Raw genomic sequence first — 16,590 nt, 5'->3', positions numbered from 1 at the left:
AGACGAGGGTTTCGATCCCAAAAAGACTTTACACGATCGAAACAGGCCTTTCATTAGAAACTAGTTTTGCTAAGATCGGTTGTTGTTATAATTACGTGGCATTATTGTACACATAGAGACATTGTCCCAATTTGTCGAACTTAGTTAATTGGTATGCGAGACGCAGACCTCTAAGCCTCGGATAGTTTTCAAAGCTGAAGCGAATCTTATACATTTCTTCTGTAAGAATTGTGAAAATGTATAGGAATAAACGGTTGCCTTTCATATCATTTTAAACAATATTTGTATACACTCAGATTTTTTTACGCGGGGGATACAGGCCGCGTGAATGAAAACCGCGTAAATTTCAAAAACCACGTAAATGAAAACTGCGTAAATTTCAAAATCCGCGTAAATGAAAATCGCGTAAATTTCAAAATCAGCGTAAATGAAGACCACTTAAATATAAGAATCCGCGTTAAAGGGAACCTCGTTGATGGATACCGTGTAAATTCCAAAATCCGCGTAAATGAAAACCGCGTAAATTTCAAAAATCGCGTAAATGAAAACCGCGTAAATTTCAAAATCCGCGTAAATGAAAACCGCGTAAATTTCAAAAGCCGCGTAAAAAACAGGTAAAAAATACCGCGCAAAAAACGCGTAAAAAAACTGTATTTAGCATTTGAACCCTCATCCTGACTACCGCAATTGTGATACCTCATTCCTGCAAGCGTAACACTTGCCCTATTGCCCGTCTCTAATTTACACGAACGAATCGAATAGATCTGTGCCAGTGCTGTAAACATATTCAATTTGCAAATACACTGTTCACACCGCCGCCGCTCTCGGTAGCACGCCTGGCCGGAACTACAACTCGTTGTACAACGAAACTTTAGCTACAGTTTGCAAACACTGCGCTGCTACCACCAGCGATTCCGCACGACGACACTGCGAGGGTGAAGAAGCGTGAAATACTATTACAGCTCACACACAAAAAAAAACTTTACTGATAATAGAAGTGTTTCATAATACTCTTTCCCGCTTTTCGCTGCTCTTCTGTTTCCTCCCTCGCAGCTGCCGCACGCTTTGTTCAATATTGTTGCACATTCACAGGAACGGGAAACAGCTGTATTTCGACTTCCTGACATGAGACCAGTGCTGCCAGTCCGGTGCTCGGTGGCCATTTGTTCGCTTACAATACGACGACGACTTTCAGAGATGAATGCGACGCGACGTCGCAGAATAACCGACAGCAGCCGCGCTGATAAGCAAAGTTGGTCGAAGGGGGTCGGAACAGAAATTTTGCCATAACAATTCATTCGATTTTCATATCCCACCAAGTCCTATTTCGCAGCATGGCGTGCATACTCCCCGCGGCAGGGTGAAGGTGAAACGAGAAAGAATTCCACTTTTCCAGTTTATGTTACTGCACAAACGAGGTATCGTCACATTTATTTAATTCTACGTTTGCTAGCTGAATGTGTGCAGTTTTATTTTTTTCTATTTGTCATTTTTATTCACAGTTTGCACATGCTGCTTTGCATGAATTGGAGAAAAATGATAGCAAGAAAAAAACGTGTTTAATCCACCTAACAGTGTGATGAGACATTTCTTATAACTCTTATCACTCTCTTCGGATATTATATCGTTTGAGAGCATTTAGAACTTGATGCTTCGCGATGTTTTTGATAACACATACTACATGGGATAGTGGCAGGACTCAGAGAACCGCTCAAATCAGCATAGGACAACATCAGTGCTAGAAATCTCAAACCAAATCAATGGGAAAGCGAAAAAATGGCCCATAAAATAGACATACCAACGAATTATTGTTAACGCTCTGTTAATAAAATATCTATATTGTGGTGGATTTTTTTTTTTTGAATCGATTTGAAGTTTATACTTTACTCAAATTTCCAACGCGACTGAGAACTAAGAAATCAACGCTTTTTCTTGAAAAGGGCGATACTAGCAGTGATACCATTCAAAGAAAATCAACAGTGAATATTTCCAGACTTGGTTTTATTTCCTATTTAAGAACTATTGTGTTTTTTGACATCCTAGATTGCATGATTCAGTGATCGAAACCCAAAACTTCATAAAGTATTTGAAATTATTAAATTAAAATTTGTTTTTGCTATTCAAATTGACAAAATTATTGTATCGCCCCTTTGGCGATTGTTTACTTTTTCAGTCCCATCTATCAGCATTGAAGTATCGCCCTTACGTTTTTTTACAATAACTACCGTTTTACACCACCGATTTCGTCCGGGTTTTTTCAATAGAGATCATTGTTAATATTTTCAGCTGGTATCAGTTTGATAATCCTAAAATATACGAAAATAACAGTTTCGCCTCTAAACTGCTAGCAAAAAAAGTATCGCCCTGTTTGTTTGCATAGAGCGTGGAGGGCGAAACTTTAAATAAACAAACAAAAATACAGTATCGCCCGTTGTTTTTTTGCTGTAGTTTAAGAAAGCAATATCGTAGAATCAAAATTTTTAGGTTAATTTGTTACGTTTCAAAGCCCTCATTCGCATGTAAGAAAAAAGCCCTATGTTTACATTTGTAAGTATCGCCCTTTTCACAAAAAAGCGTTGAAATGAAATCGCAGCTCCTGATATCACGCTATCTCGGAAGTGCATGCGTGCATAGTTTCAAATTTTACTTCGACATCGACTTTTTCTAAAGGTGACTTCCCAGTAGTATTCTTGATTTGAATTATTATCGCTAATCCTAATGCCAAAGAACAAATAAAAACCTCACGAAAACGAACCGTTTGGGAAAATCATCATCATTACTGGAACTTTCATTTTCATGAAACTTTTCGATAACCTTCCGTCACTTGCGTTAATGCACTGGGTGCACAGTAGGGTGACAGGAAAAAAATGACCCCTATCGGCCCACCTCTGCGTCGATTCCTAGTCCCACCAGGAGTACTTGCTCCAAATTTGAAGCTAATCGGACAAGTCTAACTACCGGACCAACGGGCCTGAAATTTGTATGGGAATTTTCAACAATTTACATGGAGAAAACCCACCAGCACGCATTTTCGCCGCTAGGTGGCACTGTATGCATCGTATTATCACTGTAAGTGAAAATAAGAAGGATAATTGAATTGTCTACAACTTCGTCGAAGACTGCAAGTAAATCCGACTTTATTAAAAGAAGTTATTAAACTTTTAACGAAGTGATGTCTGAGTCAGTTGTGCATGGGGCCTAATAGTGCATGGCAGGCACGTAGCCAGAGGGGGGGCTAGGGGGCTAAAGCCCCTCCCGAAATTTTTTAAAAATGAATTTAAAAAACCGGCGACTTTTAACAAAATTTGTTGCTCATTTGGTTTGAACAAATCTTTGAGAAAAAGTTGAAGAAGGCTATTTCTAACCACCAAAGGCAATGGTCACGAAATTCTGTCACTTTATGCTTTTGCTCGAGCCAGTGCGACGCGAACGACAAAAATAGTAACTTTTATATTGTGTGTCTTGCCTAAAGAATAAAAGAAACTGTTACTATAATTGTTGCTGTAGTAATCTGTCGAGAAGCAAGAAGTGGTGCTCCAGCCAAATACGGTGATTATAAAATTATTGATGATTCGCTTAGGACCGAGTATTCATAATGTGGAACATTTCCTGAAGGTGTAAATGGAGGTTGGACTTTCGGAAGCGAGGTCTACCATGTCAGGCATTTAGCGCTCAACAAATTAGCCCAGACGAAGCCATTCATTTCGAACAACTTAAAACACATGGTTGAGTGTGACAATACTATAATTAAGATCCTCCTATATATGGACGATGAGAACATCAATGTTCCGCTACAAGATCGGATACCGCTTACTCGCAGATTAATGTCACATTTGGGAGAAATGGAATCCATTTCGAAGGATACCCGAGCAGAAGAAAATAATTTCAGAATAGCAAATTTAGGTATATTGTACCCAATATTTGAACACCTCAATAAGGCATTAAGACGCCTTGCATAAGAGGTAAAATACCTGAAATAATAACTGAGACATGTACTACGAATAATTAGTTGATAATGAAACGAGTTATTATAATACCTGAATTAAAACAAAACCTTTTCAACTTTCCAATAACAAAATTCACTGTATGGAGGTATTCAATAAGGTATTGATTTGGTATTTGTAAAAATTACTGGAGTACATGAAAATACGAAAATAAAGTATTATACCTCATTGAGGTATTAAGCAGGTATTGAAAAATGTTTCTTCAATACCTACCTATTACCTGAATGAGGTATTAATAATCAACTAATACCAGGTTTTGGTATGATACCAGAAAATAGTATGCTCGGGTTATTAGTCAGCTATTTTCTCCTGGACGGGTAATTATTGGGAGCGAGAAGCAAGGAAGAAATCAGATATTCGCAAACATAAAGGCAAAATTGACGAATTGACATAAAGTTTTGCAAAAGTTTCACAGGAAACGGATAATTTGCTGTGATTTGAAAACATACAACTCTAAAAGAAAGCCTCTTTTGCAAATTAGATGTAAGTGCGATGTGTTCTCTTCCATGTGTCGGAAGCAAGTGATTCTGAAATTATTAAGCTCAGCTGTGTTTATAGTTTCTAGTTATTTTGGTGGTGTCAATGATATACACTCAGGTTTTTTTACGCGGGGGATACAGGCCGCGTAAATGAAAACCGCGTAAATTTCAAAATCCGCGTAAATGAAAACCGCGTAAATTTCAAAATCCGCGTAAATGAAAACCGCGTAAATTTCAAAATCCGCGTAAATGAAAACCGCGTAAATTTCAAAATCCGCGTAAATGAAAACCGCGTAAATTTCAAAATCCGCGTAAATGAAAACCGCGTAAATCTCAAAATCCGCGTAAATGAAAACCGCGTAAATTTCAAAATTCGCGTAAAAAAAACCGCGTAAAAAAATACCGCGAAAAAAAAACCGCGTAAAAAAACTTGAGTGTATTTACCTAATTTTACGTAAATTTGAAGCATTCACTAATCAGTGCTAAGTAATTTTCTTTCGATTAGTGAACAAGTTCTGAGCAGTTTCGCTCAGTAGATTAAATTCTGGGTAGTTTTCATTAGTAGATTAAATCATTGAAATATATATTTTACATTGTCCAAAAACCCATGAAATCCGAAATAATACCTTCAAATGTTCAAATATAATATTTACTTAATCTATGTAATCTTCTCAAGTTCCAACGGTTTTGCAAAATTCTGAACGTCAATGAGCTAATGATCTTATTCTTGCATTGCAGTGGAATCAGTAGTTTTTTGCACTTACTTTACATTTTGACTTTTACTATAGTTTCGGGGATCTAGGAAAATCAGTCTACGATATTTTTAATTCGTAAGTCCAATGATATAAAAGTATCTAAAAAGAATCTACTTAAATAAATAAATAGATAGTTATTCTCAGTTACCTGATAATATTGTCGAAGATAGTGTTTAACCCATTCCCCCACGAGAGTCAAATGAAAAAAACATGTGTTTTTCTCAGGATTGTTATAATTACGACATGATCAGTATCATTTAAACAGAAAATTTCATAAAGTTGAGTTAACGCATATTTCGGATAAAGTCACAGAACTAGTAATAGTAATGATCATTAAAATAGGAGTTGAAGTTCACTTTGTTCGGACATTCTTGGCAATGATAAACTTGGATTTTACACTGATACATTCCTATCCATGGAGACAACCTTGACGTTGGTTTCGTTCTCCTGTTTAGCAAATGCGTGTAAAGTTTCGTTAGGCGGGTTTTTGGATATTTTTGTACTCATTCCAATTTAGCGTCTTCTACACCTTGTAAACGAGTAGTCTAGAATGCATAGCATTTTCAATCAGCCCTAAATACTTTGATCTCTTGAAGAATCTTGAGAGAAATTTCTAACTTATAAACTAATAATTATCAAATTTAATTCGTCGATGCACTATAGCTTTTCTTGTAACAGACAACATATTTTTAGGGTTTTTTAGTGTCTATTGTCTTAGTTATGGAATTGTTTTCACTAAGAACATTTCATAATTACATTCAGTTTACTGTAACTATCTCAAGTCATCAGAATTTATACATTTATGCAATAATTTTCAAGCCCCTCCCGAAACAAAATCCTGGCTACGGGCCTGGTGCATGGTTGTGTATCAGTACTCGATTCACACGAACTAAACATTTTTGTGAAATAATCGTTAGGTTTAGCTCAATGGTATGTTCAGAAGAATTATAGTAAATAATACGAGTCATGCTTTGATTAGAAAATTTTAGTTCCACCTGTTACCGCATAGAGGGCGCCAACACTAACTTTTCAACGGAGAGAGATAGAAATTTGGTGTCTTCTACAAAGTTATAGAACAGGCATTTTTCAGTATTTCTACTGAACATCTTGATACTCTATCTCTTTTCTATGAAAAGTTAGTAGTGGCGCCCTCTATGCGGTCACAGGTGGAACTAAAATTTTCTAACCAAAACATAACTCGTATTATTTACTATAATTCTTGTAAACATACTATTCGGCTAAATCTAACCATTATTTCACAAAAATATATAGTTCGCGGGAGTCGAGTACTGATACACAACCATGCACTGCTAGGCCCCATGCAAAACTGACTCAGACATCACTTCGTTAAAAGTTTAATAACTTCTTTTAACATAGCCGGATTTACTAGCAGTCTGCGACAAAGTTGTAGATAATTAAAATATCTTTCTTATTTTCACTTACAGTGATAATACGTTGTATACAGTGCCACCTAGCGGCGAAAATACGAGCTAGTGAGTTTTCTCCATGTAAATTGTTGAAAAATCCAATATAAACTTCAGGCACGTTGGTCCGGTAGTTAGACTTGTCCGATTTGCTTCAAATTTGGTACAAGTACTCCTGGTGGGACTAGGAATCTACTCAGGGGTGGGCCGATTGAGTTTTCAAAAATTCATCATTTTTCTGGGCAGTCTAGTGCACAGTGCTCTAAAAATCTAGCGAAATCGTCTTAGGGCGCCAGCGGGTCTGTAAAGAATACTAAAAATTAATTTCTATTCCATAATTTTCAGTTCAGCAATTCGAGAGTTCGTGCTCACCGCAAACCATGAAAAATAGACTACGTTGTGAAGCGATGATCACTATTTATTAAAAAATCACGGTTAAATAAAAAATAAAACTATTAAAAAATTTCAAATAGTTTATAATTTTCACAAACCTATTAGGAAAAATTGTGTAATAAGCTTTCGTAATATTGTGTAGGAAAAAAGCTGAAAATTTGAAAATAAATCTGAGAATTATGATTGATTACAGAACTCTGGAATTTTCTATTGGAAGGTTTTCAGGCAGGAATTTGATATTGATGCTATTAGACAACTGTGAAATCAAGACCAATAGATCAGTTACATATCAGGACCCCATTCCGACAATTTATCAAAAGTCCTCATGACGTTTACAACAACAGGTTATCAATCTACGGATCAGATAATTGTTATTGTAGTGTTGAATTAAATCAGTCTGCATCAATAAATTTTCAACTTCAATCCAATATTTTTTTGGGTGTGGTGGGGGGGGGGGGTTGTATGGTGTAAAACCTCAAAACCTTCTCTAGGCTACGCCGTTGCTTGGAGTTATTTACTTCGCTTTTATTTTCCGATATGTTTCAGATCGATCCGATGGTTATAGGTTAGAAAAATTGCAGTCAGAAGGTTCGCACAAATGAACATTTTTGTACTGATAAGTTATCAAGTTCCTTCCAGACAACTTGGAAGTGTTCGGTGATTATTTCTAGCGGTTGTAGATAGTAAAATGAAATACAAAATTCGTTTTATCGAAATAATGTTTAGCTTATTTCAATGGATTATTACTATATTGAACAATAAATAGGCGACAAAGAGTAATCAACAAACAACAAGCCATAACTTTTAAAGTATTCAAAATAGATATTTGAAGTCTTCAGTAAAGTTATTCGCAAAAGTAAGAGCTACAAATTTGCTGAAGGCATCATTTCGATATAATCACTTCCAAGAAAATTTGTGAAAATATCTCACTCATAGGGGGATTAATCAGCAAAAGCACAATACCAAGAGAAAGGGCATATTACCTCCATTAAATTCTCCGAGGATACTATTGACCTAAAATAAGCCGTTTTGGCGTTAATAATAGATTACATGTTTTTGGTCATATTTCTGGCAATGGGAAATGATAAAAATCTTTCGTCCGCATTTAATGTTAAATATCTCTTTTGATAATAGTCCGATTTCAACAGTCTATAGCTTGTTCGAAAGGTATTCGTTAAAGCTGTCTAAAAACATATAAATTGTTAATCTATATTGTCAATTTCGGCAGATAATTTAAAAAAACTGCAAAAAACGCCATTTTTACGCATTCAAATATTCATATCTTTGAAACTGAACATCAGAATCAAAAACAAATTAATAGCGTTCATACTGTTTTTTAGTTCTTTCATTTAAAATTGGTTTGGATAAGATCGGTTCAGCCATTGCTGAGAAACACGAATGAGAATTAGTCCGTTACATACACACACACACACAGACACACACACACACAGACATTGTCCCAAATCGTCGAGCTGAGTCGATTGGTATATAAGACTCGGCCCTCCGGGCCTCGGAAAAAATCTTGAAAGTTTGAGCGAATTCTATACATTTCTTTTATAAGAAATGTAAAATGTAAAACCGTTTCCTATACCGCACACGGAACGAGCACACTCGCTTGCTGGCTGGCGGACGGGTTCACAGGGAAGCGAATATGATGATAAAATATGAAAATCGTTTTGTTCTGCTGATAGTTTCCGTTCGCCGCCCCTCGTCAGTTCAAAAATCGTATCAGATTCTATGCTGCATTTTCGAATGTTCGATCTGCATATGCGAGTGGATTGTGTGCAAGCTAGTACGAATATGAAATGCATTGTTTCGTGTTGGTTCAGGTGCTGGAAGAGCGAAGGAATGGGTTCTTCAGCAATATTCCGCACCGTTGCGCATTTCACATGCAATTTTATATGGCAATTGAACGCTGTCGTGAAGTGTTTTTAATCGGGTGGGAAACTCCACGCTGGGTGACGGTTGCCTTGACCTGGTAATTCCGGTGAAGTGATGTCAAATCGATGTTGCCAAATCTATGTTCATTCTAACTTGAATGGTATGTTCTTCGCTTTACTTTTCGCATTTTATAAGCCGATTTTTTAAAGATTTATAAATAACATATGGTAGCTTGACAAACTAAATTGTATTAGTTGCTATCTCGGAGGCACCTTTTAATCTGCGTAAGAGACTGTCTATCTACACCATTCCTTACCACATCCGGCATCCCGCAAGGAAGCTATCTCGGATCAGTAATATTTCCCTATTTAAAAGCGTCAATATCAGCCTTTCCTTCGTCGATGACATGAAGATTTTTCGATGGATACATAATCCAACCAAAAACAAGTTTCTTCAGAGCGAACTGTACAACTTCAACACGTGTTGTGATCTATGAATGGCATAAGGCCCGAAAATTTCTGTATTATCACGATCACATAGATACGTCATCCAATCCAGTTCAACTACCATTTGTTTGGCTCGAGCATTTTAAGAAACACTCTTGACAAGGATCCCGCAGTAATCTTGAAATTTTGACATTTTGAAAATGTCTTTATGCAGTATCTGGGGCTAGGTGTCATTCTAACATTTTAAATCAAACAATTCAAATACCACATTTATAAAAGGTGTATGTTTGAGTCAGTCGATGCTTGCATTCCAAATGAGCCACACCATGACCACATCGTTCGGACAGTAATAAACGGTAGATGCTATGGCGTTTCTGCAACCAGTTAAATCGTGTATAACTTGAACTCGTTTCCTTGCTGTGTGCAAAGTTTATTGTTCGCTACGCGAGTTGAAATTTTGCATGCAATAAAAAGGAAATGCGATTAGTTCGAGTCGTGTACACTAGGGCATCGCAATTTTTTTTTTTTTTTTGAATTCGCAAAGGCCCCCCCTCTCATATTGTGACAAATGTCAAAGTAAGCCACGATGCCAAATTTCACATCATTTGGACAATTCTAGACTCCCGCCCACTTTTTGAAATTGGTACTATGGAAAAATATGGAGAAATACATTGCGACGAATCGTGCGCCGAACAGCGCTACAAAACTTGCTTCAACGAAAAATAATCGTCGCATCTCCTTAGGAAAAGCGCGGCAATATTGAACGTATTTCATTTATTAAATCATAGTTTGGATATTTTTTTCTGTGCATTTAATCATGTTTCTCGCATTGCCTCTCATTCTGCCTCACAAATTTGGAACGAACTGGCAGTTCAAGTTATACAGTTCCACTGGCTGAATTTGAAGGCAAATTTATTCGTACCCGCAAGTCCCATTCCAGCTTTCTTCCATATTCTATTTACCAGTATCCCCATAGAAAATTTGACAGTTCATAAATTTTCCAGTCGACCGACGAAATCAGGTGCTTCGAGGTCGACAGATTAATTAACCGACAAAGTTGGGTTTCGTCGGTGAACAATATTAATCGCCAGATTTATTCTGTGTAAATATGGTTCCAGTTTTAAACTACCAACCAATAGATCGATTTAATTGGTTGAAATAGACCGATTTCAACAGATTAAACCTCCATAAGAGTCAGTACAACAATCGACCGATTAATTGGTGGCATGGTCGGCCGATTGTACCGACGCAAGCCGATTTAGTCTGTGGGAAAATCGGGAGAATTTACAATGGGGATGTTCCACTCGTTTCACTTATGAGATTTTCGATTAGAATCCGTATAGTTTATTTTTTTCTGTGGCAGCGCCTCTAGTGGTTGGATTTGAAAAGTCTTGACAGCGATTTGACTGCAAGATCTACATGCTTCAGTGGCGAAAATTTCGTGTCGATAGATAGTCCTAGATGCGAGACAGAAAAGGTGTGCTACTAAGTTTGAAATTTAGATTGACGGCTGATCACGTAGATTTCAAAATGGCAGACATAGTTGCGATAAGGCATCGCTGGTGTTCTAACGGATAAGGGTTTGCAAACAAAATGCATACAAAATTGAGAATCATTTAAATTTATTAAATCGGAATGTTCGTTGGAAAGATGAATCAAACAGACGCATATTATTCACATTGATTACTCTCCATATACAAGTCAAACAAAACACTGCAAGTTGGACGAATTTGATGAAAACTTTATCTTAGGATAATTTTGAGACTGAATTCATATGTTATGTTTTGACGTAGGACTACGTCTTTGTTTTCGATATAGGGGTGCACGTTGCAAATTCTACAAAAATGGTATGTAACGAAAAGTGGTCCAATTTTAAACGCATATAATTCAACCATCTCACGATAAATTTTCAAATTTTTTGCGCATATCGCCCCGAAATACTTCTAAGAATAGATTTCAATAGATAAACCCAAAGATTTTTGATATAATGGCATTAAAAATTTAAATAATGAACAACCTAGTCAAAATATCGCGCATTTACACACAGAAGATAGCGCTTCCCTAGTCCAGCACGACAGATTTGTGTACCTAGCGCGCTACGCTTCCATGAATGACGTCATCATCGACTATTTAAACGGACGGATTTCGCCAGAGCAGCTCAGTTGCCTGTTGAACAGCAGGCGAAGCAGATCACTGCGCTGTGTGTTTCCACAGCCAGTGTAGCTGATTTAGAAGTCCGTTACACTGCCTGTGGAGGTACGCTACCCAGTGAATGCGAATGAGCTTGTCCGTATGCTATCTTTTGTGTTGTGCTCGTTTCCAGCACACTTTTATGTATAATTATTCGTACACAAAATAGTTTGTACATGCGAGCTCCATTTGCAAACACGGTTAACGTAGTATCGTGGTATTAGTTGTCTCTTTCGCTCTATCCATCATCATCAGCGTTGATTCATTTTGCTTTGTGCTAATGTTTGAGGCGAATGCGTAGGTAGGTAGATCTAATAAATTGCACAACGAAACTTTATTATTTACACGTTCGATCAATTCATAGATTCATTTCCCCATCACGTGATTCATTTCCACTCAGCCTATAGTAGTATAAGAGGTACATACTATAAAGCCTATTTATGAATGAATACACTGCCACTTGAAAAACCGTTGCAAAAACGCATCTTGTCCATATACAAAATTGTTTTCGATTCTTGTATATTAATAGTTTCGGTATATGATTAAGACCTTCTCTATATTTGTAAGCGTACTCTAGGAAAGTTACAATAATGGCAAAATATAACTAGAATGCTTGGTCTATACATGAAATGTGATTCGATCACCTACTACAAATGAAATGACCTGATAACCAAGAAGGTTTGGTTCAATATGTAATATTCGATGTCGATTGGTTGTGATTAAACCATAAGTAAGAAATATGTTTGATTTATTATTACTATCAATGTAATAAGAAAATAAATATTTTACATTAAGGTTGGACAGAGAAAGGGTAAAATTTGCAAACGAAAAAAGCAGTTTTTTCCACACCGTATGTCAGATCTTCATAAAAATCAATCAGCAGTACTGTAACAACATTCTACATACGCTGATTGATTTTTATGAAGATCTGACGTACGGTGTGGAAAAAAACTGCTTTTTGCGTTTGCAAATTTTGCGCATTCTCTGTCCAACCTTAAGTAAGTACTACGTCTACAGCTCGTGCAACCCCATAGGGCTGCCCCTTGTAGTTTTTTTTTTTAATATTGACGTAGAACTACGTCTTTGTTTTCGATATAGGGGTGCACGTTGCAAATTCTACAAAAAATGGTATGTAACGAAAAGTTGTCCAATTTTAAACGCATATAATTCAGCCATCTCATGATAAATTTTCAAATTTTTTGCGCATATCGCCCCGAAATACTTCTAAGAATAGATTCCAATAGATAAACCCAAAGATTTTTGATATCATGGCATTAAAAATTTAAATAATGAGCAAACTAGTCAAAATATCGCGCATTTACACACAGAAGATTTGTGTACCTAGCGCGCTACGCTTCTAAGAATGACGTCATCATCGACTATTTAAACGGACGGATTTCGCCAGAGCAGCTCAGTTGCCTGTTGAACAGCAGGCGAAGCAGATCACTGCGCTGTGTGTTTCCATAGCCAGTGTAGCTGATTTAGAAGTCCGTTACACTGCCTGTGGAGGTACGCTACCCAGTGAATGCGAATGAGTTTGTCCGTATGCTATCTTTTGTGTTGTGCTCGTTTCCAGCACACTTTTATGTATAATTATTCGTAGGGTAGACGAGCCCTTATTCATCTCATTAGTCGGGATATCACACTCTTTCGCGGATAACTCGGCTTTCAGTGATTGGAATGCTCTTAAATCGGTATCAACATCTTTGCTTCGTTCCTAGGAAGCAGTACAATAAAAAATCTCGCCTGGAAAATGTAAAATACTCCCGTTTGAGCGAAGCGAAAAGTCGAGTACAACGCACCCTTATTCGTCCTACCATTTGAGCCAATGCGTTGAATAGAGAGAGCAGATACTGCTCTAACTAATGTGTTCAAATGGGTAGGATGAATAGAAGTGCTAAGATGAATTAGGGCACAGTAACCCTACACAAAATAGTTTGTACATGCAAGCTCCATATGCAAACACGATTAACATAATATCGTGGTATTCGTTGTCTCTTTCGCTCTATCCATCATCATCAGCGTTGATTCATTTTGCTTTGTGCTAATGTTTGAGGCGAATGCGTAGGTAGGTAGATCTAATAAATTGCACAACGAAAGTTTATTATTTACACGTTCGATCAATTCATAGATTCATTTCCCCATCACGTGACTCATTTCCACTCAGCCTATAGTAGTATAATAAGTACATACTATAAAGCCTATTTATGAATGAATACACTGCCACTTGAAAAACCGTTGCAAAAACGCATCTTGTCCATATACAAAATTGTTTTCGATTCTTGTATATTTATAGTTTCGATATATGATTAAGACCTTCTCTATATTTGTTAGAGTACGCATACAAAGTTACAATAATGGCAAAATATAACTAGAATGCTTGGTCTATACATGAAATGTGATTATATCTGGGATCTTCTTAAATAAGTTTAACCGGATTCGATCACCTACTACAAATGAAATGACCTGATAACCAAGAAGGTTTGGTTCAATATGTAATATTCGATGTTGATTGGTTGTGATTAAACCATAAGTAAGAAATATGTTTGATTTATTATTACCATCAATGTAATAAGAAAATAAATATTTTACATTAAGGTTGGATAGAAAAAGGGTAAAATTCGCAAACGAAAAAAGCAGTTTTTCCACACCGTATGTCAGATCTTCATAAAAATCAATCAGCAGTACTGTAACAACATTCTACATATGCTGATTGATTTTTATGAAGATCTGACGTACGGTGTGAAAAAACTGCTTTTTTCGTTTGCAAATTTTGCGCATTCTCTGTCCAACCTTAAGTAGTATAGTCCTACGTCTACAGCTCGTGCAACCCCATAGGGCTGCCCCTTGTAGTTTTTTTATATGTTGAAGGGAACAATTGTTTCAATTGTTGAACCATAAACAATATTATGGACCTTAGCTAATTAAACATTACCGTATATTACGTATTTAGACTTATTATGAAAAATAACTTTTTCAAACCTCGAGCTAAAAAGTGGCAGACGAGGCATTCATTTTCGGAAGTGCGACAATTTTGAAGTATCATGCACTATACGCGATTTTTCCGAACTGTTTCGAAAATAAGACCACTTTGAACACTATGATTTGTAATTTAATGCACAAATAATTATTCAAAGTACATATTTGAGATCAAATCAAGGCATGTATTGAGTAAATTAAACGGAATGTATAGACCCAACGAATAAACTTTCAAAGACACCTTTTCGGCGCTAATCGAAATCTTAGTTAAAATGATATATTAATTTGAATAAAAGTTGTTTGAATACAGTTTTGTTCAGAATTCATCAAATATTTCACCTATTCCACTATAAAAATCCCAACTTTTGTCTTTCAGCTTAATATTTCGAGAAAAAAAAAATATTCATCACAGTCCCCTACATAGTGTTGAATTGGTTGGCAACATTAGAGGGTGTCCCACCAAGATGGATACAGGTGGGCACATTTTTTTCTATGTATGAGTGCGGTTGTCATTTTTCTACGATGAAGCTAAAAAAACAAGAGGATATGAAGAAGAAAAGCATAAACAAATGACGTAGTGGGCCATTCTGTTGTCATAAGTTTTGTTTCGGTTTAATCATAATTACTTTTAACCGGTATTTTCGAGGTAAAAAGTGTTCCTATGTGTTCGAATCGGTAGATCCGAAGTGAAGTTCGGCCTTTTATCGTTCGTCAACGAATCAGGATGCTCGTTCGGATGTTTATGTTTACTTCATGCGCCCCGGACGCTATGCTTAATTTTGCAAATATAAAACTAATACACCCAAAATGGTCTTTCTTTCTGTTCGCTTGGTATCCCACATCAAATTACATCATGGAAAAAACGCTGTGAAACATAAACCATTGGGTATTTTCTCTTGAGAATTTAAGTAGAAGTAGTTTTGCGTGTATTGTATACTTTGTATTTTTATCGTTGTCAGTTTTTAGAAAATAGGGAAAAATGGTGTCACCCGAAAAGCAACGGCACGAATCTATTTTGCACACCTGTAAAATCTTCAACTCTCATATCGGGACATCGGAAAACTGCTCAGAATCGTGCTGTCAGCGATGAGTCGTATGATTAAACTTTACTACTACTCTGAGCATCGAACGAAAGGAGAAATGTGGTCAGAAAGGAATCCCAATGCATCGGTCAGGGATGTGGCCAGAAAGTTGAATCTTGCAAGTCTTTCGTTCAAAAACGGCAAAATACTGTGAGAAAGTCACGGCCCGGAAACAGTATACCCAGATGCTGACGAAGACCCATTGTCTGATCATGGAGGATGAGACATACGTCAAGGCGCACATCCGGCAGCTTCTGGAGCTACTGTTCTTCACAACCCAGAAAAAGTTTAATGTTCCAGAGGATACAAGGAAGCAGAAACTTTCAAAGTTTACCAATAAATACATGATTTGGTAAGCGATCTGTTCATGTGGCAAACGGAGTGCGCCGTTCGTGACTACATGGACTGTAAACGGGGAGATCTATCTCAAGTGTCTACAGAAGCGTCAGCTTCCTCTGTGAAACAACACGAGGGCTATGCGAGCTTCTGGCCGGATCCACTATTCAAATATTGTCCTGGAGTGGTACGAACCAACAGAGTCACTTTTATATCCAAGAAGCGCATCGGAACTAAGGTCCGTTGGAAAATGCTGGGCAATTATAAAGCAGATACTACGGAAGTATCCCAAGGAGGTCAAATCTGAAGAAGACATGAAGAAAAAGTGGGTTTCCGTACAGAAGAAACTGCAGCCAGATGTTGCACAGAACCTAATGAGTGGAGTACAGCGTAAAGTGCGAGCGTACGGTTATAGAATTGAAGTTGAATGAAATAAATATGCCAAATGCTTACTAATGGGTTACATTTGATTGTCTGAAAGTTTAAAAGTCTACTAGGTAATTTTCTATAGCATAGCTCAGTGTTTAAAATTCACAAAGCGAATTGAAAAAGACGCAAAACTTTTCCAGTAAATGGATGACATTCACTGTGACACACGGCAAGGCATCTGAACAAATTTAT

Source organism: Topomyia yanbarensis, chromosome 3 (genome assembly GCF_030247195.1).
Source record: "Topomyia yanbarensis strain Yona2022 chromosome 3, ASM3024719v1, whole genome shotgun sequence".
NCBI lineage: Eukaryota > Metazoa > Arthropoda > Insecta > Diptera > Culicidae > Topomyia > Topomyia yanbarensis.
This window is presented reverse-complemented; position numbering follows the sequence as displayed.